The following is a 21,573-nucleotide window of genomic DNA, read 5'->3' on the forward strand; positions in this document are numbered from 1 at the left end:
GCAATGCCTGATTTAGGACTGTTACCAGACCATTCTGAATGAGGTGCTTTGTTGTGATACCAACTCAATATGCTGACAATGGCTAATGAGAATCAGAGCATTCCCAGGATGCAGTTTGATTCTCAGCAGATACTCTGATACAGTGTCTTCTGTGAAATATTTCAGCCTGCTCTCAGGCATGGTGTGATGATAGCTTGCATTTGTCTTGTTTGTTGAACCCCACTCATGGTATGATGTTTGGTCAATATCCCCACTCCTGTTAGTGTCAAGGTGTTACTCTGCTATGCGTTTACAAATCAGTTCAGAAAAGACCCTATACTATGTGTTCGGAGCTTTTAAATGTAAGCTGAAAGTGAAATAATTACAAATAAAACTCCAAACCTTTGAGTATCTGTAAGTTCTGTTTTCAGTCCTATTTTTCAAGGGTATTTAAACACTTGGTTAGAATACCATCTCTAGAGTGCCACAGATGCCAAGTCTTTTGGAAAACAGTGCCTTTTGGATCGCTCTAATGCCTCTGAAAGAATTGCATATTCAGAGCTGCAGCACAGCCAGGAGACAGGTGCTGCTGTCTTCTGTGCTGTGGTTCATCCCTCTGGAGTTGCTTCTCTCCACTGACTACAGAGCTTTTCTGAAGTAACTGGCCTGGGTGAGCTGCCTGCCAAAATGGCTAGGCTTTGAATTCACACTTTCCTAACCTGATCAGTTTGTTTTGGAAAATTACTTATTACTGTTACCCTATCATGAATTGAAAACTTCTTTACATATAGCCTTTCTTGATGCCAAGCTTTGTAACTCATCTGCATTTCTTTTTAAGCTATTTGCATTTATAAGTTGTCCTGGCTTTGTAGGGACAGAATCAGATGATTTCCAGAGATCCCTTCTATTCTGTAATTCTGTGATAATCTAGCCATAGTCTGCAGGCTATTAGCTGTTTAGTCAGCTAGCTCTTCTGACCTGAATTAGCTCACAAGGGTATCCCATATCATAAACCTCAATGCTCAGTATAAAAAGAGAAGTTTGCTGGGGAGTGGGGAAACTTTTGCTAGGAGATTCCTGCTTGGGTTTCTTATGACCCTGCTCTCTGGATTGTCTTCCTGTTTAGTGTGATGTTATCTGGGCTGAGTGTATGCACACTTTATGCTGGTATTGGTATCAGTTTGGCTGTTTCATTCCAGGCAGTGCATCTTTTCTCCTTTTCTTGATCCTGCTTCTTTGCTGGGGAGGTGTGGTGGTGTGGCTGTTATTTTGCCCCCCCCCCCCCCCCCCAACTTTTAGAAACACCCAGCTAACTCAGTCAGACTCTGGGAATATAAATGAAGCTATTTATTTACAGCTAGCACAATATACAAGCAGATATTTACAGTATATACAGTTATATACATAAATATACAAGTTAAAAGTAATACAGAAGCACAACTCCCCTCCCAGAAACCTGAGTCCCCAGGAGGGGCTCTCAACCACCCCTGCACCTTCCCCCTGCCCCTCTCAACCTTACCCCAGTTCTAATGAAGAGGTTCAGCCAAGAGGTCAAGAAGCAAGGTTAGTGGCAGTGAGGTTAGGGAGATGCAGCTCCGTTCAAGCCCAGCCAGAAAAGTGAAAGACAAAATGGCGAAAGTGTTATCTAATGTTTTCCCTTCTTGTTCCCATACATCTCAGCGAGACTGTGAGAGAAGTTGACATCATAATTGTTTTCCTTTCACAGCCAATTATCTACTTTTTCTCATCAAAATATTCTACCCTGCTTCAAACTAGCACAGGAGGGGTCCCTGAGTGATAAAGCAACTAGTTTATCCCCATATACAGACTCAATATAGACTACATATATTTCTAGATGACTGTCATTTAACCCTGACAGGGTTTCTCTGAAACAGGATCTTTTCTGGAGCACGGCTGGTATTCTGAGATTTGAGAGTGTGCATTCTGTTGCCTCAATGCATGTGTATTAAGGATCGGAGGCATCGTTTTTGTGGTGACTATTACAATTAAGGAAAGAACAAATGAGAAGAAATTTACTAATCTATCAGTTACAGCTCAAAAATTTTATTGTGGCTAAAATACCACTTAGAGAAAGACCTGTTAAAAGTTCTTGATGAGTCTGGCTTGGTAATGGAATGGAGAGCTTCTTTGATCCAGGGCTTGCTTGGCTTCTTTTAGGTAGCTCTGAGTCATCCTGTTAAAGTACATTCCACCTGTGAGCCCAGAATATTTGTCTGATGTAGATGACTAATGTGAGGCAATGTTAAACTTCATGAAGAAAATTTTGATGGAGGGTCCCTGTAGCTGGGCATGTCTTCTTGGCATGTGGGGTATTACCTGATGGTGGTCATATTTGCATTACAGCCAGTTGGTTCTTGCTGCTGTTGTCAAACCTGACCATAAAGATTTTAGTTATGGTGGTTTCACAGCAAAAAAATTTCCTTTGGGGTGTGTACAGATCTTGTACCAACAGTAAGTACTGTTGCTGTCTTTTCTGTCAGTTACATGGTTGTCTGCAAAATCAGGGCAGTTTTATGCATTATTGAATAGCACTTGGTGCTGATGAGCAGTTCTTGCAGAACATTAATCAGTACCTGTGCTTGCACAACTGTTAGCTTAAATATTGTTTTTCTAAATTAGCTGTGGGGTTTACAGTATCATGGAGCTGATGCCCTGCAGTGAGTGTGAGTGATTGGACTTCCTGGTAGTTACTTGTTCTGAGGTCAAGGTGAGAAAGCTTGAGATGTTCTCAGCAAGAAACATAGCACATAAGCTGACTCTTTCTTCTCACTTTTTCCTTCCTCAAGCCTGAAACTATATATGTTGCTCTCTCTTTCTAATGGGGATAGGAGTGTCTCTTCTTGTCACTGTTTTGCTTATTTCAATTTATTTTAGATTCCCACTTATCTTTCTTGTGTAACTTTACCCACTGTTATATTTTAGATGATCACACTTCAACCTTATTTAAAATTTGCCTGGCTTGATGTTGCTTAAAAAAATTACATTGTATTCTTATACCATTCAAATACACCTATGTACAAGTCCAAGGCAAGATTTATATAAATTTTATCCTGATTAGTGTGTCTGTGATTTGTTGGTGAGACAGATCTTTACTATGGCTAGAGTACTGTCACACTTACGAATATCTGCTCCTTCACAGACCTGGAGGGCTGCACTTAGAGCAGAAGCATTTCTTCAGGAAATAGAAGCTCTTTTGTGGATAACTTAAGAGCGAGAGCAGATGGGGAATTAACTCTGTGGCCTAAAGGAACAAGAATGAAATCTAGTGAAATCCTTGTTACAGTTATGTGACTATTTAGCTGAATCACTGTCTTGAGGAAAACATGAAAAGTGTAAGTTTATTGAACTGCATAGAAGGGCTGTCACCATTTTTGTGTATGCATTTAAGAACATGATGAATGAGACATCCACAAATCCATTTTAAATTGATATTTCAAGACTGCATTTTGCAAGTGAATTTCCTAAAATCTGATTAAAACCTGTACAAAATTCTTTAAGAGTAACTTACAGCTTTTCACTTTTTTCCTCCGATTTTTGTCTGACCATCAAATTGAAAAGTATTTTACAGTAGCCTCACTAGTGGCAATTACAAAATTCAAGACAATAGATATTAACTGATCAGGCCCTTCAGCAAACAATTTCTACTACATTAAATATGACCAGGAGTCTGTTTAATGAAATACTTGTGATAGCAAGTACAGTATCAGGTTATGTTTTATTTAATAGACATTTAAATATTTACATAACGTAAGCACAAACTTCCTGTATGTGAAGATCATTTATATGTTGTATAAAATGTTGTATAAAAATCCCCTGTTAGGGTTTTTTCTTTTGTAAAAGAAAACAAATACCCAAGGCAGCCAGTGTGCAGCCCAAATATGTGCAGTACACAGAGTTCTGCAATAAAGGCTGACCCTTTATGTCCTCTGTGATTTCCAAAAGATGGTAACATTTTGAATCAAGTCAATGAGTTAATGAGTTTGCAACCTATTTCTTTTCTCTGTAACCAAAAATATTCAGGATGACTGAAAAATGAGGTGAAAGTTGTGCTGTACAGATTGATAGGTTTTCTTTGTGTGTGTGTGCTATAAATAGGAATGTACCACTTTAACTTCTCACCAGGGAATGAAGTTTCATCATTTTGTACAAGTCAATGAACATTGCCCAAAGTGATGACTACATGCTATGACATGGTGACTGCTTTGTGTTTCCCTCAGCAGTACTTTTTGTCACTATGATATTTCAGGATCATATTTACTTGGAAGTTGAAATTGTCATCAGACAAACAAGGTTCTGCACTTCCCCTCTCAAATGGTTGCTATAACAAGGAAAGGATGCCAGGTGGTCATTCTAAGTTGTCCATTTCACTAAAAATGACTTGGTTGCTATCTGAGAGATTTCACCACAACTGTAGGAAAGTCCTTCCTGCATTTGTTGGACAAATCAAATGAAAAAGGCTTTCAGAGGTCTGTGTGTCATTGAAGACATGGCTAGCCTGGAAGAAATCCAGATCTTCAGTGTCTGGGCTAACAATTTCTGTGGTCTGCCATTGGCTGACCTTTCAATTAATGTTACTCATAATTTCTTAGATGTGGGCCTTGCCACTGCTAGTGCACCTGGCAGGATGCTGCTTTGCAGCCAAGTAGTTTCCTACAAGGATGATATGGCATAAATCAAAAGATAGATGAGTGTCCTAGTTTTGAGCCATCAGCTGCCCAGGGCAAAAGGATAGAAATCTATTTTACCCCTTCCCCAAACAAGTGAAATAAAAACGGTCCACACAGGATTCACAACTATTCACAAACATATACAGGAGTACAGAATGCACATATTCCTATTCAGCCCCAGCCCAGTTCTCCAACCTGGGCTTCTCCAAAAGCTCACTAGGCCAACACCTTCCGAAACCTTCCCCCCCAACCAGGCCAAACTCCAGGTCTGAGTGCCCACTCCTCCCATACCTCTCTGCTTCCCTCCCATACCAGGTCCCAATTACACAGAAAGGTAGCTTTGCTCATACCGAAGAAGAATGCAAACATCTTCCATATCAGAAGAGATAAGGATCTGTGCTGGGAACAGAGAGAGGGAGGAGGGCAGAACAGACAGTAATTCTGTTTGTTTCTATAGAGATGCAGGCTGACAGGAATGAAATAACAAAGATGACACTTTCGGGTGTCCACCTGTGGTGGAGGGTTTCGTGTTTACAAATTATTCATGCCCGGACACGTTGTCCCCCCGAAAGGTGTTGCCCTGCCTAAACTTGGGGAAAACAAGTTAAGGGGCACAAAGGAGCACAATAGGACTGGTGCCTTTGAGTCTGGCCTGGCCTATTTGCAAGGTTGAAGGAAACACCTTATGTAAGCTCACACGCCTAGGGTGGGGATCCGCCTGACCCCTCTCCATATTTGGGGGTACTGGACCCCTGGACTTCACCATGTTTCGTATATTTTGGCCTGCTGCCAAATCCCTATGGAACAGAATTGTGGCCAAGGACCATCAATCTCGGGGTCAGACCTCATAAAAGGGACAATTCAGTGTTCCTGCCACCTCTCCTCTATCCTCCTCCACCTGCCACTCCTGGTTGCTTTGCTGCTTTTGGGGACCACCACCGCTGCATGATTCCAGCCCACGGCACCTCGCACCAGCCCAGGGAAACTGACCAAGGCACTCCCGGCCAGCCGCCGCTCCAGCCTGCAGTTCCCAGCTTGACCATGCCCGTGGAAGCTCCGGACAGCGCGCCCCAATAATCCCTGAGCTGAACTATTCAGACCCATGAGCGTTAACAACGTGGCTTTGCTGCACATATTTAGGACCACTGAAACTGAGTCCAGCCAGTGAGTAACTGAGCAAACTATTTAAACCAGCATAGACTTTCAGTAATTTTACCAGTGGCACTTTCATGCCACAGACTTTCTGCCTAAATCCTTTCAAACCTCTGCTAATTTCCCAATTTTGCTGTATATAGACATTCTGTAATATAATTGTCCTGGAGTCCTGTATACCCCTAAATTCCTCTCCTGCTGTGACTTTCGGGGGAGAGGGAAAGCTGCCTGGTTCCCGCCCCCCCGCCTCGCCTGCCCTGCAGGTGTGAAAGGGGGTGAGCAAAGGGGTCCTGCCCGCACGAGGAGTGCCCCATGCAGTGCCCGTGCTGGAATTGGGCTGGGATTGGCTGTGTCCTTTCGCGCCTAAGGTGTGGTAACTCTGCCCTTTGTCTAGAGAGGGTATAAATATTGGGGTCTTCCCGCCTTTGGGGATTCCCGCCTTGGAGTTCGTCCCACTTGGAGTTAGCTCCTGCCTGAACCTTCGTGCTCCCCCACCTCTCTCACCTGACGCGCTGAAGCTGGATACAGAGAGATCTTCAAAGGCTGTTTCACCTATTGACACCCTTTGTAAGCCTAACGACCCTTAACGATCCACCTGCAACTGCTGAAAAGGAACAGAGGGACAGACCTCACCCGGAAGCCAGCCTGATCGTGAGTTATTTTGGCTCAACTTTATTTAGTAAAAAAAAACGCTATTAATTAATAGCTAAAGCCTTTTCCAACTTCTGACTTCCAAAATAGTCAGATTATTGATGGTATCCCTGTAGATAATTCTCAAGCAACTGAATATGCTAATTAAACTAAATCTTTGTATATATAGTTTGGGAGTGGGTTTTTGGGAAAATAAAATAACTATTTTTGTATAAAAATTCCCGACTCGGCCACTCATTGATTCCTGCCTCCACAACAAGAATTTCCCAACCGCATACAAAGAACTTGTGTGGGGTAGCTGTAAATAAGTTTGGGGAAGGGGGGATTGCTTGTGTATATAATATTAAATTATTTAAACCTTTTTAAATTCGGCCTTATATTTCATTCCCCCAAAACCCAGACAAACCCCTTCACAGCACCACCTTGTACTCTCTCCTACTTCTGGAAGACTTAATAGCCTCTGTGGTTCTTAAATGCATAACAGTGGACAAGAGAGTAGGAAAAGTCAGGCTGGCTGTGTGAAGACACCTTCTCTAGCTGAGTCAGGGCTGAGCCTGCCCCTGTGATTTTGCAAGCTCACCTTGTATGCGGGTGAACTTGCAGTCTTGACTGGCCAAAGAAGAAACAGTCAGTGAGAAGCAGTGAGTGTAATTAATTGTCAGCAGTTCGTTACTGAGCTGTGAGAAACATTCGTTAACTGCTCTGAACTGCTTTGTATAAATACCTCGCTTTGTGCTGGCATGCTTCTGGTGTCTGTGCCATCCACATTCAAATCAAGAGTTCTTTTCAGTTTACCCAGATGTGGAGAGAAAGAAGGCCCTGAACAGGATTAAATGCTGTTTTCCCTCAGCCCTCTGTGAAGCAGGGTGAAGCCAGAGCTCCACAAAGCTGTAAGCTCTCTATTAGTTTGGGGTCTGTTTGTATTTATTTCATTGTATTGTTGTTATCATAATTAAAGCTGGTTTAGTTTTATTTTCTAGTCAACAAATCTCTATCCTTCACTCTCTTTCTCTTCCCCTGTGTGTGAGGTGAAGAGGGTTAATAGAAAGTTTCCTGATATTCTAATAACAGGCCCAGCCCTAACCCTTGACACTGCCTTAACTGCTGTGCACCAATCACAGAATGATAGGGGTTGGAAGAGACCTCTGAAGACCACAGACTCCAACTATACTGTTCTGCCCAAGTTTTTGAGTGAGTGTAGTTCTTTTTGAAGTGTCAAGTTGCATCTGAGATACTGAGGTAAGAACTCGCTTATTGTGAACAATAACATGTTGGGTGGGTTTGTTTTGTTCTGGTTTTCTTTTCCTCCAGTCAAATCCCCATAAGAGAAAATGCTATTGTGATGCTGCTGACTCTTGCACTGGTTTTGGTAATGACAGGTAGTTGATCAGTACCTGCCAATATGATCTGTGGGGTGTATAGAAGGCTTATTAAAAGCAGCTCCTGAAAGTAATGTGAAAACAAATGGTTCTAGTTACTGTTTTATAACCACTTCCTTGGATTTTTGCTTTCAATTTGATAACATTTCTCAAGGTTTCCCTGACCTGGCTTCTCCAGCTCTATTATATTAAACCTGCTCTGTTATCTTAAACCTGCTTAATTTAACTGGGTCTTTTTGGAGAACTTCCATTTTTGCTTTAATTTCTTTCCTGTTTTATTGAAACTCTATTTAAAAAAAATCACATTCCAACCATCTTTCCCCTTCCCCCCCCCTTCCCCAGTTGTCTCTCTTATCTGCATTGGCTAGCTCTTCTTTTAATATTTTTATGGCATTGCAGCTTTTTTTTCTCTCGACTTCAGCATATCTCTGATTTCACTTCTCTAGCTTTTTCACTTCAGAGGATGTTCTAATTTTGGCTGACACTGAGTGTTACTGGTCATGGATAAAATATGTGTTGTCTCCACATTAATGTTTCTTAACTCACACCCTGTTAATGCTTGCAAACAATCAGACGGCTCTTGGCACCTTTTTTTTTCAAAAACAGCCTGCATTGTGTTGCTCTGTTCTCTGAAGGTGGATCACTGAGGCTGAATCAGGACAAGTCAGTGTTTCCTGGCTAATCTCCTAAGTGCCATGCTTGAAGGCCAGGATCAGTTTAGAAATCATGCTTATTTTCTCTGCCTTACTGGAGAACTTACACAAACCGTGACAATACCTTGGGACTATACATAACTGTAGGTTGGGACAGTCTTTTGTGTCCGCAGAGAGTGTAGTATCTTGTGGTACAGCCCTGCTGTCAGCTGGATCACTTTGTTGCTGCTGCATCAGTCAGTGATAGCTGTCTATAAAACAACTATCAGAAACACGCAGAAAAGCCCTTTGAAATGTGTCATGGGGATAAAATGATAAGGTGAACAAAACCCTTATTCCTGCTACTGTCTCCATTTTGGTTGATCGTATCCTTGCTCTGTGCTGAGAAGTAATCCTATTTTATCTGAAAAGAAATCCAAGGATCTTCTGCAGAGATCACTGCAGTAAATGAGAAATAAAACAAGCCAACACAAAACAAACCAAATAAAAAAACTCTCCTGATTTAGACTGTTCAGCCTTTGGGGCATGCACTGCAATTTTAATCAGGTTTGAATGGAGTCAAAGGTGAGGAATCCGTAATGGTTTCAATTCCTTGTGTTGCTGAGGGTCAAACAAGGAATTAATTGTTGATGTCAGTGTTGTAAATGCTTCACTTCAAGCAACAGAAGGAGCTGTAATGAAGGGAAATAGTTAAGTTCTTAGTGCAATTCATAAATGTCTTTGAAGAGGATTACTTTTTTTTCTAGGCAGTGTTAACTAAAAATGTAAAGACAAGGCCATGGTGAGATTGCCGTGCTGAACAATCAAAATCTTCAGCTCCTACAGTTTCAAGATTCTTATTACATTTATATTCTATTGACTCAGCAACCTTGTAATATTTCCACATGATTTAATGATAGATAATCACTCTTCAAGAGTTACTTGGGTTATCAGACTGCTTTCTGTGACATTGCTTATCCCGATCCCTTTCTTTTTCAAGATTATTTGGCAGTCATATAGCAGGGTAGCTATATGTTCATTGATAAAGAAAATTCAGTGTCTTCTTCTGTATGCACTCGAGGCAGCGATGATCTGAGAGGTCGCTGTGAGAGAAATGATTCCTTTGTGCTGGCATGATCCTAGTCTTTGGTAGCCTCTACCTGCCTAGCAAGAAGTCACATATCCCGAGAGGAATGAAGAGGCAGAACAAGGTGGCAATCAATGTTTGGACTTGAATGAGAAAGTTAATGGTGTTCTGAAGGGTGTCGCTAAAGACCAGTAAAATTGCAGAAACAGTCTGTCTCTGCTGAGCCAAGATACCTACTGCTTGAGGCTTGGAAGTGCCCGTTTCATAAACAAGGCAATGGAGTAGGTCTTTCTTTCACTGTGAATGTTTATACTCATTGTTGTAATGAGGGTTAGAAACCACAGGAAAGTACTGATATTCCTCCAGGCACTGTTTTCTTCTGTTTCTTTCAAGTATTGCTTGTCATGCTATCATGTTTTTTTGTTTGTTTGGTGGCTTGTTTGCTTGTTTCTTTTCAAGTTTTCAGCTGCTTATCTGACCCAAAGATATTCCTAGACCATCCTTGTTGTAAGAGACACATTTTTTTTAATTCGTTTTGGAAAATGCTTCTCTGTTCTTACACTTGTTACAACTATTCTTTGGGCACATCAGGAAGTTTTTGTCACATGCTTATGCCTCAAAGCATGCACCTTCAGATAATTTGAAAATGCTTTAAACAATGTATCTGAAGAGCATTTCTGCAAATAATTAGCAATACCCTTGTGTTCTCAGTCATCAGCCAGTCCTGTGTCTGATGGTAAGGCACTGCCCATATCCACAGCAAGAAAGTTGCCTGGCCAGGAGATCAGCAAATCTTGATTATTCAGACACACCAAATCTGTGCTGTTGTTGTTGGTTTATGCCAGTAGTGAGTGGCCGCTTGGGTATGATTTAATTTTCATTGATTTTCCTTTGTCACAATTTAGTTTCTATAACTGTTAGGACTGTGGGGGGAAAGGAATCTGTTCTCCAGCTTTTTCAAAGAATGTTTAGAATTTTGGCATTGTTCACCATGCCATACCTGGACTAAAAGCACAATTCCTGCTTTCAGGATGAAGCGGAAGACAGTTCATTCTTTACTTTTGCCTTTGCTGGATCTCTTCTAGTGACAGTTCAAATGGTGGTGGACTTCTGTGTTTGTGGGAATACTTCTTTTTCCCTTGCATGTAACACCAAGGCATAAACTTAACTGGAAAATCAGGACCCAAATCTCTTTTTTTCTGTCTGTATGGTTTCTCATGAGAGCTTTCTGAAGAGTGGGTAATTGATAGGCATTCACTTTTCTCTTGAAGCCTTCTGCCAGAGAAAGTATCCCATATGTGCAATAACTATTTTCTAATTGGTCTGTTGCATTTTACCATAGACTTGTCTGTTGTCATGGCAACTACTGAACATGCAGAGATTGGGCTGTCCATGTCCAGAAGCTATTTGACAGATGTAGCCTTGTTTGAAAAGACAAAAACCCAAAAATAACAGCATTTCAAAAGTGACAACCTGCAGCCTTAATCTAGTGATCTGTGTAAGGCTAACAAGGATGTAGATGACTTTTTGTCTTCCTGTTGCAGATTCCCAGTTTTCATTTTGTTCCTCAGGCTATTGTGATTCCATGAACAGAATATGTGGATGGTGTGATTAACTCGTCTTAAGTGATGTTTCCTACTTGCAGCTTTGCTTCGGAGATAAGGTAATTTCTCTCCATCTCTCTTCTGTGCTTTCTGGTCACTAAGAGCTAGTAAACAATCAAAGTTTCATGTTGCCATGATCTACTAATATGTATGTGTTTCCCAAATGTTAGTTCTGGTGAAAAACCCTGGATGCTTGTCTGAAATTCAAGCTTCAGCAATCATAAGCTGCTTTTGGGATCATGCCATAAGTAAGTGGATGATTTCTGAGATGGAGGACATCTGAGGTAAGCTACTTAATTTCCCGGGGCCAGATAATGTATGAATATATAAAATCAGTTCACATTATGGTGAAGTAGTTGACAAATTATCCTTACAGGTGGGAGCTGTTAGCTGTGGGTTAGTAAAGAAACCCCTTGCCACATGGGTGTGTGACCATGAAGGCTGTCAGCACTTTCCCAAATTAGACAGTTTAGGTGTCCTGATACAAACTTAGCAAACTGCTCTGAAGAGGGGCAGCTGTGCCACATAAACCACACGCTGTGATTCTCAGGGACTGGACTAGAAGCTGCTGAGTGCAGAGCAGTTGGAAATGTAGCCCATAGTGTTTGAACATCTTGTGAATTTTAAGAGCACAAGAAGCCTTCTGCCCTTCCCCCATTTTTAAGATGGAGTCAGTGCATGCAGAAGAGATGAGGGAAGACCCAAATGCTGATCTTTTCTTTATTGAGGGTGTACAGAGAGATGAGTCCCTTTTCACAGAAGAATGCCCAAGGACTGATGGTGAGTTGTGGGAACTGCAGTGCTCTGGTCTTGTTGCCACCTTGTATTGTACACAAGTGACTACTCTCAAAAGAGAAACACTGGCTCAGAGCATTCTGTCTCAGGATTGTGACTAAATCATTGATTTGACTATGTATATTAGCTACAGAGTAGCCAGGTTTAAATTCTGCAGAAGGAGACTTGAGATAATCCTACATAAAGAATGCTCATTCTTTATTGCAAATGGCAGGTATCTTGTGGCATACAGTGTGTCAGATCACTAATCTGCAGCACACAGCTTCTAAACACGTTACAAGTTTCATTTTTGTTCAGGTTGTGTAAAATTTTGGGTTTGGCTACTTGAAAAAAAATTACTGATCTGTGCCACTTCAGACATGACTATGATTGAAGTATCAATTAAAGGATGCTTACATTTTATTTCCCCATGTATATTGGTTAGACTTCATCTTAGAGGTCTTTCCCAGCCTCAATGATTCTGTATTGTTCATGTTCATGTAGAGATGCTACAACTGGTTTGATTTTCTTCAGATTTTCACAAGAAAAAGTTTTCAGTTCTCATATTATTGGTATTATTACTTTTTGGGACACTTTGGTTTACCTACTCCAGAGAATGTGTGTGCTAGTTTGAAGCAAGCTAGAATGTTTTGGTAAAAGAACTAGATAAAGGGCAATGAAATGAAAACAATTGTGTCTACTTCTCTCACAGTTACGCTGAGAACTCTGGGAAGAAGAAAGACTTTCTCTCCATTTTGTTTCTCTCACTCTTGCTTTTGCCTTAGACCTGGTCACATCTCATTAACCCTGCTCCTACTAACCTTGCTCCCTAACCTCTTGGCTGCACCTCTCTTCTTCCTGAGAACTGGGGTAAGGTTGAGAGGGCCGGGGGGAGGTGTTGGGGTGGTTTGAGAGCCCCTCCTGGGGACTCAGGTTTCTGGGAGGGGAGTTGTGCTTTTGTATTGTTTATCCTTTGTATATTTCTGTATATAATTGTATATAACTGTATATATTGTAAATAGCTGCTTGTAAATTCTGCTAGCTGTAAATAAATTGCTTCATCTATATTCCCAGGGTCCGTCTGAGTTAGCTGGGGCAAATACAAAAGTGTGGGGGGGGTGGGGTAACCCCCAAACCATCACATTTTTAATTGGCTTTCCCAACGTGGGGCTAGATATTGGAGTGATTGGAAATTAGCTCTGGGAATTAAGATGAAGCTAATCAAGCAGCTATTGTATTTGGTTGGTGCATTGCTCTGGTCTGGTTTTGTTTTCTTGGCATTTAGTTGGTTAAAAGGTCAAATTGTTGCTTATTTCATTGATCTGGCTTATAATAAGGCTAAAGCTAAGCTTTCAAGTATGTTCTGGAGCTGGGGTGATTTTATTCTTGGTTATGCTGGTTTTAATATCTCTGAGAATATTACCAAGGACATTACAGGAGCTCTGGTCAATAATGTGACAATCAATGGAAATTCTGCTTTAAATATGGCTCTAATGAGAGTTATTCAGCCTAAGACAGGAATTCCAACTGTTTGCATAGGTACATGCTCGTGTAAAACTGTTTTTCTTCTCACAGTTTTTAATATTTGCCTCATGATTTTAATATTCATATTAATTTTGGCATTATTGGTGAAAAATTCAAAACCAGCTTCTGTAAGAGCTAGGAAAAATTATGTGTCTCAGAAGCAGTCTCTTTCACAGCAAAACAAGGGAGCACAGTCATCGGCTTCCCCCTTGCCAGCCTCTGCCCCTCCTTCTCTGAGTGCTGGGAACACAGCCAGTGTTCCCGCCAATAATGTAAACAATGATAAGGATAACCAAAACAAGCCACAGAGTTCAGCAGGAGCCTCAGGAGCACAGGCAAGTACCCAAAATCAGAATGTTCCTAGCAAAAATGATAACACGTCAGGGTTGGCAGGCACACCAAGAGGACAGGCAAACAATCCCACTAGTGCTAGTAACGCTAGCCCAGTCAGTCCAAATCCTAATGACACCAGCTCAGCCAATTTGAAACCCCAGCCAGCAGACCAGAACCAAAATCCTCCTGTTAAAAGCAAGGCAGATCTGAACTCACAAGCTCCAAGTCAGACCCCTAAGGATACAAATGCTCCAAGTCAGACCTCCAATAATTCAAATGCTCCAGGTCAGACCCCTAAGGATTCAAACCCTCCAAGTCAGACTCCTAAAGATTCAAATTCTCCAGCAGACACATCCAAGTCTGTTGCTGCTCAGGCCCTTCTGGCACCTGCTAAGGCAAAAGCTAAGACAAAGAGTGGTTCGCAGGAGGATGTAAGAGATGGGACCTCTGGTGATCAGCAGCAAGAGGAGGAAGAGGAGGCAGTTAGTCTGCGAGACCTTGTGGATGTGCTGAGACAACAATACTCAAGTGAGAGGAGTGCTGTGAGGTTAGCTGCCAGGAGAGAGGATGGTTCCCATGAGTTTAGGAATGCTATGAGGAAGATTGTGTTAGGCCCGGCACCACCAGAACAACAGGAGGAAGAGGAGGAAGATGACATCCAAGGCTCCAAGGATCCACTCAGAGAGGTCAGGGAAGTTAGGAAGGAATACACAAGGGAATCAGGTGAGCCAATCCTAAGCTGGCTAGTAAGATGCCGTGGCATTGGTGCTAATGCTCTGCAGGTAGGAGACAAGTCTGCCAAGCAGCTGGGACCACTCACTAAGGAGAGTGGAGTGGACAAACACCTAGCAAGTCCTCTTGGTAGGGTTAGCTTGTGGACACGCCTTCTGTTGGCTGTGGCTATGAGATATCCTTCCCGAGATGATTTGCCATGGGTTGCCAAGAAGTGGAACACCGTTGAGCAGGGAATTAAGCTTCTGAAGGAGTTTGCTGTGAAGGAAGTGCTTTATGGAGATCATGGCACTCATGAGCCTGACGATATTCCTTTGGGAACAGGTCTCATGAAGAAGCTTATTAAGCTTGCTCCTTCATCCTATGCTAACATCTTGGCCAGTAAGTTTCTAGCAAGGAGTGATAATGGAAGATCTTTCACTGTTGGTGAATTCACTGATCAGCTCAGGCAGATTGAGGACAGCTTGTCGCATTCTGGTATAATCTGTGCCATAAAGACTATGACTACAGAGATGAAAGATAGTATTGAGAATGGCATTAGAAATGGCATGAAAGAACTGAAGGAGGATCTTGCAACCTCAATTTCCAATCTGGTCAAGGATACCATTCCTGCATCATCTGAATGGGTGAATGTTTCTGCAGTCAGGAACAGACGCCCACCTCCTGCAAGGCAATTCCAGCCCAGGAGGAGACAAATTCCACCCAGACAGCAGCAATCACGTGCGTCACTGTGGATACTTCTGCGTGACACATACGGTGAGAACATGAACAAATGGGATGGTAAACCTACTTCAGCTCTTTCAAAGAGGGTCAGGGAACTGCAGAGTGGCAGAAACAGAGGCAGCAATGCCAGGAAAGTAGCTGTCACTTCTTCAGCTCCCGAGAGCAACTGCAGTTGTTCCAACAGTTGCAGTTCCTCTCACAACAACACCAATCACTGTGTACACCCCACATGCCATGTTCAGCATTAGGGGTGCCCTGCCTCCAGCCAGGAGGAGGAAAGGGATAGTGGAGAGAACCGAATCTATTGGAATGTATTCATTAGGTGGCCTGGCAGTTCAAGAGTTCGGAAATACAGGGCTTTAGTTGACACAGGTGCTCAGTGTACTTTATTGCCATCTAATTGCAAAGGGACAGAGTCCATATCTATTTTTGGAATCACTGGTGGATCTCAAGAGTTAACTAAGATACAAGCTGAGATCAGTTTAACTGGTAAAGAGTGGAAGACACATACTATTGTAACTGGTCCTGATGCGCCTTGCATTTTGGGAATTGACTTTTTGAGACAAGGTTGTTTCAAAGACCCTAAGGGTCACAAATGGACTTTTGGAATAGCATCTGTAGAGATTGAGGATGATAAATTGAAATTGTCTGTTAGACCTGAACTTTCTGATGAATCTGCAGTTGTGGGACATCATGACATAGAGGACTTGGAAGTGCCAATTGCAACTCAAACTGTTCATCATAGGCAGTACAGAACTAACCGTGACTCTTTGTTGCCCATTCATCAGCTGATTCGTCAATTGGAGAGTCAGGCTGTCATCGAGAAAGCTCATTCACCTTTCAACAGTCCCATCTGGCCTGTGCGCAAACCTACGGGCGACTGGAGACTCACAGTTGACTTTCGTGCCCTCAACGAGGTGACGCCACCCATGAGTGCAGCTGTGCCGGACATGCTGGAACTCCAGTACGAGCTGGAATCGAAGGAGGCTAAGTGGTATGCAACCATAGACATTGCTAATGCTTTCTTCTCTATTCCCATAGCAAAGGAGTGCAGGCCTCAGTTTGCATTCACCTGGAGAGGAATCCAGTACCAGTTCAACCGTTTGCCTCAGGGGTGGAAACACAGCTCAACCATCTGTCACTCAGTCATCCACAATGCACTGGAGAAAGGTAAAGCTCCAGAGCACATCCAGTACATCGACGACATCATTGTGTGGGGCCAAACTGCTGAGGAAGTCTTTGAGAAAGGTAACAAAATCACTGACATTCTGTTGCAAGCAGGTTTTGCCATTAAGAGGGACAAGGTCAAAGGACCTGCCAAAGAAATTCAGTTTCTGGGAGTGCGGTGGCAGGATGGTCGCCGTTACATTCCTCAGGATGTGATTAACAAAGTCTCTACCATGGCTGTTCCCACCAGTAAGAAGGACACACTTTCTTTTCTTGGTGTGGTGGGATTTTGGAGACTACACATTCCTGGTTTCAGTCAGATTGTCAAACCTCTGCATGATGTGACTCGTAAGAGAAACAATTTCGAGTGGGGACCTGAACAACAAGCAGCCTTTGATCAAATCAAACGAGAAGTAGTCCATGCAGTGGGCTTGGGATCTGTGAGATCTGGTCCGGACATTAAAAACATTCTGTACACGGCTGCCAGTGACAATGGTCCAACTTGGAGTCTTTGGCAGAGAGCTCCAAATGAGACACGTGGTCGTCCACTTGGTTTCTGGGGACGTTGCTACAGAGGTTCAGACACAAATTACACTGCAACTGAGAAAGAGATTCTAGCAGCCTATGAGGGAGTGAAAGCAGCTTCTGAAGTGATTGGAACTGAGTCACAATTGCTTTTAGCTCCTAGACTGCCAGTTCTTAACTGGATGTTCAAGGGCAAAGGTTCATCACCACATCATGCCACAGATGCAACCTGGTCTAAATGGATGGCTTTGATAACCCAACGAGCACGAATGGGTAATCTTGACCGACCTGGTCTGGTGGAGGTGATCACCAACTGGCCGGAAGGCACAGACTGTTCCAAACCTCCAGAGGAGAAAATAACTCGTGCTGAGGAAGCTCCTCCCTATGGTGATCTCTCTGATCAGGAAAAGAACTATGCTTTGTTCACAGACGGTTCCTGTCGTCTTGTTGGGAACAAGCGAATATGGAAGTCAGGAGTTTGGAGTCCAACCAGGAGAGTTACCGAAACGAAAGATGGAGAAGGAGAATCCAGTCAGTTCGCTGAGGTAAAAGCTGTTCAACTTGCTCTTGATGTGGCTGAACGTGAGAATTGGCCTATCCTTTACCTCTACACCGACTCATGGATGGTAGCCAATGCTCTATGGGGTTGGCTGAAGGACTGGAAGAAGAATGGTTGGCAGAGGAAAGGAAAGCCTATTTGGTGTGCTGATCTATGGCAGGACATTGATGCACGACTGGAGAAAATTCCAGTGAAGGTGCGGCACGTAGATGCACACATGCCTAAGAGCAGAGCAACTGAGGAACATCAACATAACCAGAAGGCAGAGCAAGCTGCTAAGATTGCTCAAGTTGATACCAACTCTGAACTTGACATTGACCTTGATTGGAAACACCGAGGTGAGCTGTTCTTAGCTCAGTGGGCCCATGATTCATCTGGACATCAAGGCAGAGATGGAACATAACGATGGGCTCGTGATAGGTCAATTGACTTGTCCATGGACGCTATCACCCAAGTCATCTATGACTGTGACATTTGTGCTGCTATTAAGCAGGCTAAGCGAATCAAGCCCTTATGGTATGGTGAGAGATGGTCAAAGTACAAGTATGGTGAAGCCTGGCAGATTGACTACATCACTTTACCTCGATCACGTTCTGGCAAGCAGTATGTGCTGACGATGGTAGAAGCCAGCACTGGATGGTTGGAAACCTATCCAGTTCCACATGCTACTGCACGTAACACCATTGTTGGTTTGGAGAGACAGATCTTGTGGAGACATGGAACTCCAGAGAGAATTGAGTCAGACAATGGTACTCATTTCAAGAACAATCTTGTGAAAAACTGGGCCAAAGAGCATGGTATTGAATGGATCTATCACATACCCTACTATGCACCAGCTTCAGGGAAGATTGAGCGCTACAACGGTTTGCTGAAAACCACCCTAAAAGCCATGGGGGGTAGAACTCTGAAAAACTGGGACAAACATTTAGCAGAAGCTACCTGGTTGGTAAATAGTAGAGGTTCAGTAAACAGAGCAGGACCTGCACAATCAGATTTGGTCCAAACAGTAGACGGTGATAAAGTTCCTGTTGTACGTGAGAAGAATCTGTTAGGGAAAACTGTTTGGGTATTTTCTCCTTCGGGCGAAGGGAAACCTGTCCGAGGGGTGGTGTCTGCTGAAGGTCCTGGTCATACCTACTGGGTAATGCAGGAGAATGGTGAAATCCAGTGTATTCCACAGAGAAATTTAACCTTAGCTGAGAGAGTTTAAATTCAGAGTGTCTAATATAGGTTGTTAGGAGTTTTCTGTTCTAGGTAACATCGGCGCCCAACACTGAGAGAATCTATGATAGAATCTACAGTACGTGAGCATGAACCCAACATCATCTGGGAGTCCCTGTTCTGAGCTTTTGAATCACCTACATCTGATTGAAGTGTGAACTGAACTTGTATATATTGTTTTAGTGTAAATATTGGTTTAGATTAGATTGGATAATTCTCAGCGATACTCTGAGCGAAGTAGACAGGGGTGGATTGTGCTAGTTTGAAGCAAGCTAGAATGTTTTGGTAAAAGAACTAGATAAAGGGCAATGAAATGAAAACAATTGTGTCTACTTCTCTCACAGTTACGCTGAGAACTCTGGGAAGAAGAAAGACTTTCTCTCCATTTTGTTTCTCTCACTCTTGCTTTTGCCTTAGACCTGGTCACATCTCATTAACTCTGCTCCTACTAACCTTGCTCCCTAACCTCTTGGCTGCACCTCTCTTCTTCCTGAGAACTGGGGTAAGGTTGAGAGGGCCGGGGGGAGGTGTTGGGGTGGTTTGAGAGCCCCTCCTGGGGACTCAGGTTTCTGGGAGGGGAGTTGTGCTTTTGTATTGTTTATCCTTTGTATATTTCTGTATATAATTGTATATAACTGTATATATTGTAAATAGCTGCTTGTAAATTCTGCTAGCTGTAAATAAATTGCTTCATCTATATTCCCAGGGTCCGTCTGAGTTAGCTGGGGCAAATTCAAAAGTGTGGGGGGGGTGGGGTAACCCCCAAACCATCACAATGTGTCTTCTGTAAGTCAAAATGAAAGCTTGGCACCACTGTCTTGACTCAGGTTGTACCTTCCCTCGTTTCAGGCTTATATGGTTCTTAGTGTGTCAGTGAGGTTTTAAAATGCAAGTATAAATGCAAGCATCACAGACTAATGTAAAAGAACTAAATGCTATTTTAATAACTGCAATCTCTTTAAACTACAGTTTAAGATTACGTAGTCAGTCAGTGAAGGGAAGTCTGAAATGTGGTACTTAAAGGAGATCACTTTTTAACAAGTCTTCAGAGTACTGACGTTGTTCCAGAGTTAGTATACATTAAACGAACAAAACCAGAGGAATTGTTTTGTTCATTTTGGAAAACTAACAAAACAACAACAACAACAAAGAAAAAACAAATGAAAACAAGACAGCAAAACTCCTCTAAAACCTACCAGTACTTTTTCCCCCTGTACCTTTATTATTATTATGAGGAGGATAAAGGAAAGTAAACTTCTGGGTTGTGCTAGTTTGAGCCTAGATAGAATATATTGGTGAGAAGAATTATGTTATAGGCTGTGAAAAGGAAACAATGCTGATGTCTACTTCACTCATAGGCTTGCTGAGATGTATAAGAACAAGAACACAAACACAGATAACTGAGTCTCTCTCTTGGCTTTGGTCTGAACTTCTCTCTCTACTTTAACCTGCCATCTGCCTGACTAACCCATCTGCTTCCTAAATCCCCTGGCTGACCTTCCTGGAGTCCTGTATACCCCTAAATTCCTCTCCCTCTGTGGTTTGAATGGGAGAGGAAAAGGCACGAAAAGACCTGTCACAATCCCCTGCCCTACAGGCATGAAGGGGGTGCCCCATGCAGTGCCTGCATTGGAATCGGGCTGGGGATTGGCTGTAGTCTTTGCGCCTAGGAAGTGGTAACTCTGCTCTTTGTCTAGGAAGGGTATAAATATTGGGGGACTTCCCACCTTGGGGTGCTCGCTTTAGAGATCGTGCCTGCCTTAGAGAGCTCCCCCACCTGGATAGATTCTGCAGAAGGAGCCCCTGGCGCTCTGCTCCGAAGAACGGCTTTCAACCATTAGCACCCTTTATGCAGGCTCAATAGGCCTTAACGACCCTCAGACAGCCTCCGAAAGAGAGCAAGGGGACAAGCAGCTGGGCCGCCCTTATTTTCAGCCAGCCTGACACACCTGTGAGTAACTTTGGCTCAGCTTTATTATTAGTGGGGAATGCTATCATTTAATAGCTCAGGCTTTCCAATTTCTGACTTCCAAAATAGTCAAATTACCTATGGTATCCTTGTAGATCTTCTCAACCTAACTGAATCTGCTAATTAAAACTAAATTAATTTCTATATATAGTTTTGGGGGCAGGTCTTCAGGAAAATAAAATAATTCTATTTTTATATAAATCCTGACTTGGCTGCATTAATTCCCTGCCTCCACAACACTGACCCTTCAAACTATCTTGAACATAAGGCAAAGTCTGGGCTAAGGCAGAGGGGTGGGAGGAAGGTGGAAGGGTGGTTTGGAGCCCCTCCTGGGGACTCAGATTTCTGGGAGGGCTGTTGTGTTTCAGTATTACCTTTTAACTTGTATATTTCTGTATATGTTGTAAATATCTGCTTGTATATTGTGCTAGCTGTAAATATAAAACATCATTCAATTTCCAGAGCCACTGATTCTAGTCTGGGTGATTTTCCAAACTGGGGGGGGGGGCAGGTAACACCCAAACCATCACATGGGTGAAAGTGTTTCACACTCAGCTGTTTTAATTATTTCTCATGGTTCTGATTTAAGTGCATCATAGATAACAAATGCTTTAAATTCAACTGCATGAAATTTATAGTTTTAAAAATATCTTTGTATTTTTCAGGCTTTTTCTGTTTTCAGGTTTTTGCAAACCTGAGAAATAGAAGTGTGGGTACTTTCAACTCTCTGGAAACACTGGATTTAATAATAAAGATTGACTTGTGTTGCATTCAGACAGCTGGCTTATTAATAAATAGAAATTAAAATAAAGTTCTTCTGATGTAATACATACAATAAACATTAGAGCTACTGGTTATGAAGCTTCTTAATCTT

General features: G+C 42.5%; 1 long non-coding RNA gene across 1 annotated transcript; it reads left to right on the top strand.

Moving 5' to 3' along the window:
* Positions 1-7,266: 7,266 nt before the first annotated feature.
* Positions 7,267-20,616, top strand: LOC135173604 (uncharacterized). The gene is made up of 4 exons (XR_010301387.1): positions 7,267-7,360; positions 11,113-11,231; positions 11,343-11,456; positions 20,586-20,616. It is a non-coding gene; the product is annotated as an uncharacterized LOC135173604 (long non-coding RNA).
* The last annotated feature ends 957 nt before the right edge of the window (positions 20,617-21,573 follow it).

Source organism: Pogoniulus pusillus, chromosome Z, assembly GCF_015220805.1.
Source record: "Pogoniulus pusillus isolate bPogPus1 chromosome Z, bPogPus1.pri, whole genome shotgun sequence".
In the NCBI taxonomy this organism is placed as follows: domain Eukaryota; kingdom Metazoa; phylum Chordata; class Aves; order Piciformes; family Lybiidae; genus Pogoniulus; species Pogoniulus pusillus.